Here is an 11244-nt window from a genome sequence, read left to right as displayed (position 1 = left end):
AACAAATTACGAAGTACTAAACATTCCGATTATAAATTGCTAGCGCGACTAGCTCGAAATGGGGTTGTCAAACCCGATAGATCTATCTGTAGGATTCGCGTTCACTAGTAGAAACCAGTGATTACAGTTACCAGAATAGGGAATATTTTTGTTCAACTCACAATGAATAATTTAAACCAACTTCCACTTGTGTCCAAAATATAAAATAAATTGCATGTATTCTCATCCCAAAAGATTTAAAATAGAAAATGGGACTATAACTCACCTTAATAGCAAACGAAGTAACTACATAAATAAGCGAACAGCAAACGAAGTAAAGTGATCAGGGATGATCACAACGCCGACCTATAAATAAAGCAGGTCGATATAAATAACTAACTTAGGTCAAGTCTTAGTATGATAGCTATTGTACATCTTGCAAGTAGACATAGAACAATACTCAACATGCATCGGTTTGATCGGAACAGCGTACGGACACACACTTACTATTTTTAGAAAGTTTCTATTTTTGGAAAGTTTCTATTTTAGGAAAGTTTCTATTTTTGAAAAGTTTCTATTTTTGGAAAGTTTCTATTTTGGAAAGTTTCTATTTTTGGAAAGTTTCCAAATTTAGAAAGTTTCTATTTTTAGAAAGTTTTAAGTTAGGAAAGTTTCCTTATTTAGAAAGTCAACAAAAGTCAACTGAAAGTCAAAGTCAACCAAAAGTCAACTCAAAAGTCAACCTTGGTCAAACATAGTCAACATTAATTTTAAAAGTGTAAGTTATAATAATAATATAAGTTATAATGTTAATTTAAGTTACTTATGTATAATTATGTCATAACATAAGTTTAATTAAATTAAAATAAATTATTAAAGTTAACATAAGTTTAAATGATATAATTAATATAACGTAAGTATTTAATTAATTAATTAAATATTAATCATAATATAAGTATTATTAATTAATAATAAAATTTAAATCATATCATAAGTATTATTAATTATCAATGAATTATTAATCATATCATAAGTTTCTAATTATAATTATTAAATCATAAGTATTTAATAATTAAATTATAATTAAATAATAACTAAGCCTTATAAAATTAAATAATTAATTAATCCTTATTATAAGTCTTATTATAATAATTTCATAATATAAGTTTAATACTTATCATAAGTATTTTCCATTAATAATAAAAGTATTATTAATCATCAGTTTAATTAAAAGTTTAATTAAATCATAAGTAATAATTAAATGATATAATAAATATATATCATTAGTCTTAAATTATAATAATTACATTTTATATCATAAATAATTTAATAATAATGAAAATCATTATTTATATCATAAGTTTTATTTAATAACCATAAGTTTTAATCAAAAGTTCATCGGGTCATAACTTGAGCCATGGGAATCAGTTTTCGGCGAGCCTTATATATATCTTTGCCTAACCAACCCACCCGACACATTAGTGTGCTCAAGAACATCCCAAGAACAGTCACCAAGTCGTGACTTACAGCTCTTAATCAGTTTGGATCTTTAATCCGCTCAAAAACGTGTTTTATTCATAACGGGTGATCCGTGGCTTGGATTTCGATGACTCGAACATGAAAGTTCATCCCATCATAAATCCTAACACACTAGTATACCCTAAGGACCCTAAAAATGGTCACAAAGTCGGACCAAACCTGGTTCAATTCGTTTTCATAGTTTAATCTCCACATAACACCATTTTAATCATATCTTAAGCTCCGGGAATCGAAATGACATGAATCCGGGGTCTAAAATTAATGTCTTGATGAGAGGAACTCATCTACATACTTTAATTTCACTTTTATATCAGTTACAAAATCAGAAATGAACGAAAATGCTGCTGTCCCAATTCAATCAAACCGAAAACATATATTTGAGCATTTCTATGCATACAATCATCAATACAATAACATGTAATCATCATACTATCAATATAACATCAAAATACAGAAAAATAAAGAAAAATTAAAAATCTAGGGTTAGGGTTTATACCCTAATCAAGAATCAAATGATGTAGTCGCGTAGAGAACGAAGAGATGAATCCGATTATACTAAAAGCCCCTTGATCCAAGCTTGTTTTGATTGAAGATGATGATGAACATGGTGGAGGTTGGAGACGGCTCAATGGAGAAAAAGAGAGGAAGAGAGAAAAATAAAAGTGTAAATGAGAAAGGCTAGGTCAAAAAAAGAAACAAGTAGTAAAACATGAAAGTAATTTGTGAAATGAGCTAAACCACCCCCTATGTGGGATTTTCGGCCAAAAGAGGGGTATGGTGGGCCCCTTAGTGGGCCAATTTGATAAATGGAAGAATTCTTGTGGCCCTAGTGCCCGAACGAAGCCCGAAGCGTGAAAACACCGCTACGCGATTAAATATTCAGAGAGATAACGCGTACGCGACAAATAAAATATATAAATACTATATATATTCATATGACATCAAAATATCATATTTAAAATAATTTGGACTTAAAAATCCTAAAAGCTTGACCGTTGGTTTGAAAACCGAAAAGATTCGCCGGATAGAAATTCACGACACGTAGAAACGTACATCTTAAAATATGAATACAAATATTCATATGACACATAATAATTAATATATTATTACAAAAATAATAATATATATCATAGAAATGACGTGGCACGAATAACAATTAACGATCGTTAAATAATTAACGGTAAAAGATAACAGAAAGAGTAGGGTCGTTACAGTACCTTCCCGTTACGGAAATTTCGTCCTGAAATTTAAGCAGGTGCAGGGGTTGACTCAGCATCTGGGAACAAATGTGGGTACTTCTGCTTCATCTGCTCTTCACACTCCCAAGTGAACTCGGGACCGCTTCTAGCGTTCCATCTAACTCGAACAATAGGAATTTTACTCTGCTTAAGAGTCTTAACCTCTCGATCCATAATTTTAACAGGTTCCTCAATAAAATGTAGTTGCTTATCAACATGAAGTTCCTCCAGAGGAATAGTCTTATCGGCCTCGGCCAAACACTTCTTTAAATTCGATACATGAAAAACATCATGAACAGCACTAAGTTTTTGTGGCAATTTTAAACGATAAGCCACGGGTCCAACTCTCTCAATAACCTCAAACGGTCCAACAAAACGAGGATTCAACTTTCCTCTCTTATCAAATTGTACCACACCCTTCCAGAGTGATACCTTTAACATGACAGATCACCAACTTGAAATTCTAAATCTTTTCTTCTAACCTCGGCATAACTCTTTTGCCGACTCCTGGCAATTCTTAACCTTCCTTTGATCTATACGATCTTCTCGGTAGTCTCATGAATAATTTCTGGACATGTGAGTTGAGCATCCCCAACCTCATTCCAACAGATAGGAGACCTACACTTTCTACCATACAGATCATCAAACGGTGCGGCTTTAATACTTGCATGATAACTGTTGTTATAAGAAAATTCAGCTAGCGCCAAATATCTATCCCACCCATTACCAAGATCAATAACACACGCTCGCAACATGTCTTCTAATGTTTGAATGGTCCTTTCACTCTGACCATCCGTCTGCGGATGATAAGCAGTGCTTATATCTAACTTAGTTCCCAAAGCTTCCTGTCAGGATCGCCAAAACCTTGATACGAATCGGCTGTTTCTGTCTGAAATAATAGATACAAGAACACCATGTCTAGAAACAATCTCTTTCAAATACAAATGAGTAAGCTTCTCTATCAAATCCGTTTCCTTAATCGGCAAAAAGTGAGCTAACTTAGTGAGTCTGTCAACAATCACCCCAAATGGTATCATAACCACCCACAACTCTCGGTAATTTCGCAATAAGTCCATCGTAATACCTTCTCACTTCCACTCGGGAATCTCAGGTTGCACCAAAAGTCCAGACGGTTTTTGATGTTCAGCTTTAACCTTGGCACATGTCAAACACTTAGCTACATATGTAGCCACATCAGCTTTCAAATTAGACCACCAATACAGCTCCTTAAGATCATGATACATCTTTCCTGAACCAGGATGAATAGAGTACATAGATTTATGAGCCTCATCTAAAACAAGTTGTCGCAGATCACCAAACTTTGGAACCCAAAGGCGTCCCGTAAAATACCGAGTACCATCGGTTCGTACCTCTAACTGTTTACTCAAGCCTCAGACCTTCCCGTTACAAAATTCTCCTCCTTCAAGGCTTCTTGTTGTGCCTCAAGAATCTGCCTTGCGAGGCTTGTTCGAATTATCATATTCAAGGCTCTAAACCTGCAAGGTTCAGCCCTTTCTTTACGAATTAATGCATCGGAAACAACGTTGGCCTTTCTCTGATGATATAAAAGTTCACAATCATAATCATTCAACGTCTCAATCCATCTTCGTTGCCTCATATTCAACTGTTTCTGATCAAGGATATGTTGAAGACTTTTGTGATCAGTGTACACAGTACTTTTGACCCCATATAAGTAATGTCTCCAATTCTTAAGTGCGAACACAGCAGCTCCCAATTCTAAATCATGGGTTGTATAATTCTGTTCATGGATCTTTAACCGACGTAACGTGTAAGCGATGACTTCCTTTCTTTGCATCAAAACTCAACCAAAGCCCTGGCGCGATGCATCACAATAGATAAAGAAAAATCATCATTACCCTCAGGTAGTGATAATATCGGTGCAGAAGTTAACTTCTTCTTCAGAGTTTGGAGAGCAGACTCTTATTCACTCTTCCACTCGTACTTCTTCCCCTTATGCGTTAAAGCAGTCAGAGGTTTCGCTACTCGTGAAAAATCTTGAATGAATCTTCTATAGTAGCCTGCCAAACCTAGGAACTGACGAATTTGAGTAGGAGTTTTCGGAATTCCCCACTTTTCAATTGCCTCAATCTTGGCAGGATCAACTTGTATTTCCTGTTTACTAACAATATGTCCAAGGAATTGAACTTCTCTTAACCAGAAAGCACACTTAGAGAACTTAGCGTACAACTCTTCTTTTCTAAATAAATCAAGCACTAACTTCAAATTTTCCTCGTGCTCTTCATCACTCTTGGAATAAATAAGGATGTCGTCGATGAAAACAATAACGAATTTGTCCAGATAGGGTATACACACACGGTTCATGAGGTCCATGAACACAGCAGGTGCGTTGGTTAATCCGAATGACAAAACAAGAAATTCATAGTGACCATAACAGGTACGGAAAGCGGCTTTCGGAATATCAGTTTCTTTAGCCCGCAGTTGGTGATAACCGGAACGAAGATCAATCTTAGAATAAACGGACGAACCTTGAAGTTGATCGAACAGATCATCAATTCTCGGAAGAGGGTAACGATTCTTAACCGTAAGCTTTTTCAATTCACGATAATCAATGCACATCCGGAACGAACCATCTTTCTTCTTAATAAACAAAACAGGAGCTCCCCAAGGGGACGAACTGGGACGAATGAAATATAGTTGCAACAATGAAGGAAGAAATATATAGAGTAGTCACATCGGTGGCATAGATATATAAGGCAATTTTCTTAAGGGAGATAACGAGGATCATGGACTTCAAAGTAAATTTTCATTACATTTTCGAAAGGAAGACGTACGAAAGGTGTGATATTTCAACGAGAGTGAACTTCCTTGTACAATGAGTGAAGAAATCTAGGATTCATCCATATTCTTAAACTTATATGCGGATGAAAGGAAACGTGAATCGTGGACTATAAATAATGGCCGACTCCAGGTGAGATGAATCTCCAAAAATAATTTCGTGCACCTCAAAGTATTGAATCCTAGGATTGATGTTTACGAGGGTGTTGCGGTTGACAACGAATATTGAGAGTAGAAACTCCTCAAATGGTCTAGTGTAATATATATCCATGATACCCACTATAAAAACAGTTGGGGTAGAAACCCACCTAGAGCCTTTTCTACAATAGGGTGACCACCGAGTATACCCTAGAAAATTGATTTATCGGTCCGCATTTCGGCCATGTCCAACCATAAGAGGGAAAATTTTATGAGCGCAAAGACTTTCCAATAAATTTAATAAAACCGGTATCCAAAGTGGCGTAAGAGTTTCTATCAATAAACTTAATGGTAAGTTTCATCCTTAAACGGAGGATGAGAAGAACTATGATCCAAACACTCTGTAGAGTAATGCGGAAATTTGATAAAATCAATCAAAGGAGTTTTGAAAAAGCTTTAAACGTTTGATGTGACAACATAAACGGAACGAAGTTCTTAGTAAATTTAGAAGTATGTACAACGTGTACCATTTTATATAAAATAAATTGACTTAGTCAAACAGCTCAATAGATGAGTGGTCTTAAAATAATTTTGTAGGTATAATTTAGTATATACTAGCCAAAATAGGTAAGGGTAAATTTATTCATTTGAATCCATACGTACATATATGATTTTACAAATTGTATACATGACAAAATATTTCATTACTTCTACTCGCCCATAAATCTCGTGAGAACCGCCCAATTAAACAAATGTGTAAAACGCCCGATGATAAACAGAGTATCTGTATTTTAGAGGTTACAAGTTGAAGTAAGATCGTGGAAGATCGAGCAAAGGACTTGAATCGTTGTGCGACATTTGACCGACAAATATTACGAGGTCATGAAACCAATGAGTTAAATGTGGTTTTTACTACTATCAGGACACAAGTCCTTGGGCCAAAACTGTTCACGTACGAAGCTGTTGCTAACAAGTGAGGTATAAAGGTTAAAGCATGAGATAGGTAGTTGGTTAAAACGAGCTCCTCGTATATCAACAAATAAGAAAATGAGTATTTACCCATGTAGTAACATTGGAATTTCTGAATGAGTGGTGTAAAAATTTTCTTTACTCGCTTTCTATTCCTCATGTCACAATATTGGGACTTCTTTATGAATTAACGTAATATAATCACGTTGCCCTGACGCCATTATATTTTACTAATTCATAGTTCCATTCCAATAGCACTACATGAGGTCAGGACACGCGATCAACCTCAAATTTTCACACAATTTCTCTAAAACGATTTCTTAAACAATGTGCTAAGGATAGCACAAGAGACAAAACATCAAAAGTAATGAATAGGATTAACGATGACATAAAAATGTCTTCGAGGTACCAAGAATCTCTAAAAGTCAAGAATGACGTTTTCCGGTTCAAAAACCAAAGCACATAGGCACAACGGCACAAAGGCACGTAATATAACAAGAATGTTATATACCTAAAGATAATAGCTGACATTGAAATGCCGAGCATTTAGAAGTCAAGAATGACATCTCTCGTAACATAACTCAAACGTCAAACGCATAACCATAATAGATGACATAGGAATGTCGAGAATTTCAGAAGTCAAGAATGACATCCCTCGGTTTCACTATCCGAGGTGTTCTTATAAAAGATAAACTCGCATGAGTCAGAGAATACGTTTAAATTGGAACAGGAGTTCCTCCCGAATTCAGAACATAACAGAGATGTATGTATGATAACAATATACATGGCAATACGATACAAATAATCACATATAATAATATATAATAGGTCGGGCTGTAGACTAGACTCACTAATGCACCCTATTGACTCGGGTAACGCCATCAATGCAGCCTAATTCCCTACAACCAACGCTCTGATACAAACTTTAACGACCCGTCAAAGTACACTTGACGACCATCGTTATCTTGGTCCCACAGCTTGATCATAACTCTATATGAATTTAATAAATAACCTTGCATTCTTTATTTAAAAATGATTTCCTATAAAAGAAATCTACCAAAATATGTAAGTTTAGAAAAACCATACATTAATACTTAACCAAGAGTTGACCAAAACAAAGTCAACAACATCCACTATTAAATGTATCAAAATAGAATGCAAGTTATTGTTTAGCAAAAGCTGCCATCATAAATATGCAGACTCTCTAAGCACAGCGGAAGCAATCAATCATGAACCTGAGAATAAAACATGCGAGTAACTGTCAACAAAAATATTGAGTGAATTATAGGTTTAATATTGCAAATAATATTTAATTTAAACCGTAAAAATTTATGTTTGAAAACATAAAAACTCCTTTTTGGACCACAAAATTATATGCTAGAAAACATATAAAAACATTATTCCATTTACCGTGAGCCACCTGGTAACCACTTAACCATTTATTTACCCTTGCCAAACACAATAAATAATATACACCGAACAAGTGTATCTACAACAAATTACGAAGTACTAAACATTCCGATTATAAATTGCTAGCGCGACTAGCTCGAAATGGGGTTGTCAAACCCGATAGATCTATCCGTAGGATTCGCGTTCACTAGTAGAAACCAGTTATTACAGTTACCAGACTAGGGAATATTTTTGTTCAACTCACAATGAATAATTTAAACCAACTTCCACTTGTGTCCAAAATATAAAATAAATTGCATGTATTCTCATCCCAAAAGATTTAAAATAGAAAATGGGACTATAACTCACCTTAATAGCAAACGAAGTAACCACACAAATAAGCCAACAGCAAATGAAGTAAAGTGATCAGGGATGATCACAACGCCGACCTATAAATAAAGTATGTCGATATAAATAACTAACTTAGGTCAAGTCTTAGTATGATAGCTATTGTACATGTTGCAAGTAGACATAGAATAATACTCAACATGCATCGGTTTAATCGGAACAGCATACGGACACACACTTTCTATTTTTAGAAAGTTTCTATTTTTGGAAAGTTTCTATTTTAGGAAAGTTTCTATTTTTGGAAAGTTTCTATTTTTGGAAAGTTTCTATTTTTGGAAAGTTTCCAAATTTAGAAAGTTTCTATTTTTAGAAAGTTTTAAGTTAGGAAAGTTTCCTTATTTAGAAAGTCAACAAAAGTCAACTGAAAGTCAAAGTCAGACAAAAGTCAACTCAAAAGTCAACCTTGGTTAAACATAGTCAACATTAATTTTAAAAGTGTAAGTTATAATAATAATATAAGTTATAATGTTAATTAAAGTTAATTATGTATAATTATGTCATAACATAAGTTTAATTAAATTAAAATAAATTATTAAAGTTAACATAAGTTCAAATGATATAATTAATATAACGTAAGTATTTAATTAATTAATTAAATATTAATCATAATATAAGTATTATTAATTAATAATAAAATTTAAATCATATCATAAGTATTATTAATTAATAATGAATTATTAATCATATCATAAGTTTCTAATTATAATTATTAAATCATAAGTATTTAATAATTAAATTATAATTAAATAATAACTAAGCCTTATAAAAATTAAATAATTAATTAATCCTTATTATAAGTCTTATTATAATAATTTCATAATATAAGTTTAATACTTATCATAAGTATTTTCCATTAATAATAAAAGTATTATTAATCATCAGTTTAATTAAATCATAAGTAATAATTAAATGATATGATAAATTATAATAATTACTTTTTATATCATAAGTAATTTAATAATAATGAAAATCATTATTTATATCATAAGTTTTATTTAATAACCATAAGTTTTAATCAAAAGTTCATCGGGTCATAACTTGAGCCCCGGGAATCAGTTTTCGGTGACCCTTATATATATCTTTGCCTAACCAACCCACCCGACACATTATTGTGCTCAAGAACATCCCAAGAACAGTCACCAAGTTGTGACTTACAGCTCTTAATCAGTTTGGACCTTTAATCCGCTCAAAAACGTGTTTTTGTCATAACGAGTGATCCGTGGCTCGGATTTCGATGACCCGAACATGAACGTTCATCCCATCATTAATCCTAACACACTAGTATACCCTAAGGACCCTAAAAATGGTCACAAAGTCGGACGATACCTGGTTCAATTCGTTTTCATAGTTTAATCTCCACATAACACCATTTTAATCATATCTTAAGCTCCGGGAATCGAAATGACATGAATCCGGAGTCTAAAATTAATGTCTTGATGAGATAAAATCATCTAGATACTTTAATTTCACTTTTATATCAGTTACATAATCAGAAATGAACGAAAATGCTGCTGTCCCAATTCAATCAAACCGAAAACATATATATTTGAGCATTTCTATGCATACAATCATCAATACAATAACATATAATCATCATACTATCAATATAACATCAAAATATAGAAAAATATAGAAAAATTAAAATTCTAGGGTTAGGGTTTATACCCTAATCAAGAATTATGTAGTCGCGTTGAGAACGAAGAGATGAATCCGATTATATTAAAAGCCCCTTGATCCAAGCTTGTTTTGATTGAATATGATGATGAACATGGTGGAGGTTGGAGATGACTCAATGGAGAAAAAGAGAGGAAGAGAGAAAAATAAAAGTGTAAATGAGAAAGGCTAGGTCAAAAAAAGAAACAAGTAGTAAAACATGAAAGTAATTTGTGAAATGAGCTAAACCACCCCCTATGTGGGATTTTGGGCCAAAAGAGGGGTAGGGTGGGCCCCTTAGTGGGCCAATTTGATAAATGGAAGAATTCTTGTGGCCCTAGTACCCGAACGAAGCCCGAAGCGCGAAAACACCGCTACGCGATTAAATATTCAGAGAGATAACGCGTACGTGACAAATAAAATATATAAATACTATATATATTCATATGACATCAAAATATCATATTTAAAATAATTTGGACTTAAAAATCCTAAAAGCTTGACCGTTGGTTTGAAAACTGAAAAGATTCGCCGGATAGAAATCCACGACACGTAGAAACGTACAACTTAAAATATGAATACAAATATTCATATGACACATAATAATTAATATATTATTACAAAAATAATAATATATATCATAGAAATGACGTGGCATGAATAACAGTTAACGGTCGTTAAATAATTAACGGTAAAAGATAACGGAAAGAGTAGGGTCGTTACACATAACATGCTTCTTTATGTTGTATGTTAGAAGCTCTTTCTAATTCACGAAATCCTATGTTGGGATATGTTGAGTCAAAATAGGTTCTTAACCCGTAGCTTAAAATTGCATTTGGGTTCCCCGCATTTAACGCTTTAAAGAAAACACGGCGTAACTTAAAGTCTCCCCAATGTGATATACCCCACCTATCAAAGGAAAGCCTTTTATAAACTAAGGCATTTCTGGAAAGTCTTTCAAATGTTTGACAAGTTAATTTCACCATAACTAAATGTGTTGATAAATTCTGACCGACTCTAGACAAGATTTCCTCAATCATATCCTCTGGTAGGTCTTCTAAAATATTCTGTTGTCTACCCTTAACGTCCATTTTGTTTTTATACTGTAAAATAT

Source organism: Rutidosis leptorrhynchoides, chromosome 1, assembly GCF_046630445.1.
Source record: "Rutidosis leptorrhynchoides isolate AG116_Rl617_1_P2 chromosome 1, CSIRO_AGI_Rlap_v1, whole genome shotgun sequence".
NCBI lineage: Eukaryota > Viridiplantae > Streptophyta > Magnoliopsida > Asterales > Asteraceae > Rutidosis > Rutidosis leptorrhynchoides.
The sequence above is the reverse complement of the archived record's forward strand: the minus strand, read 5'-3'. Positions refer to the sequence as shown.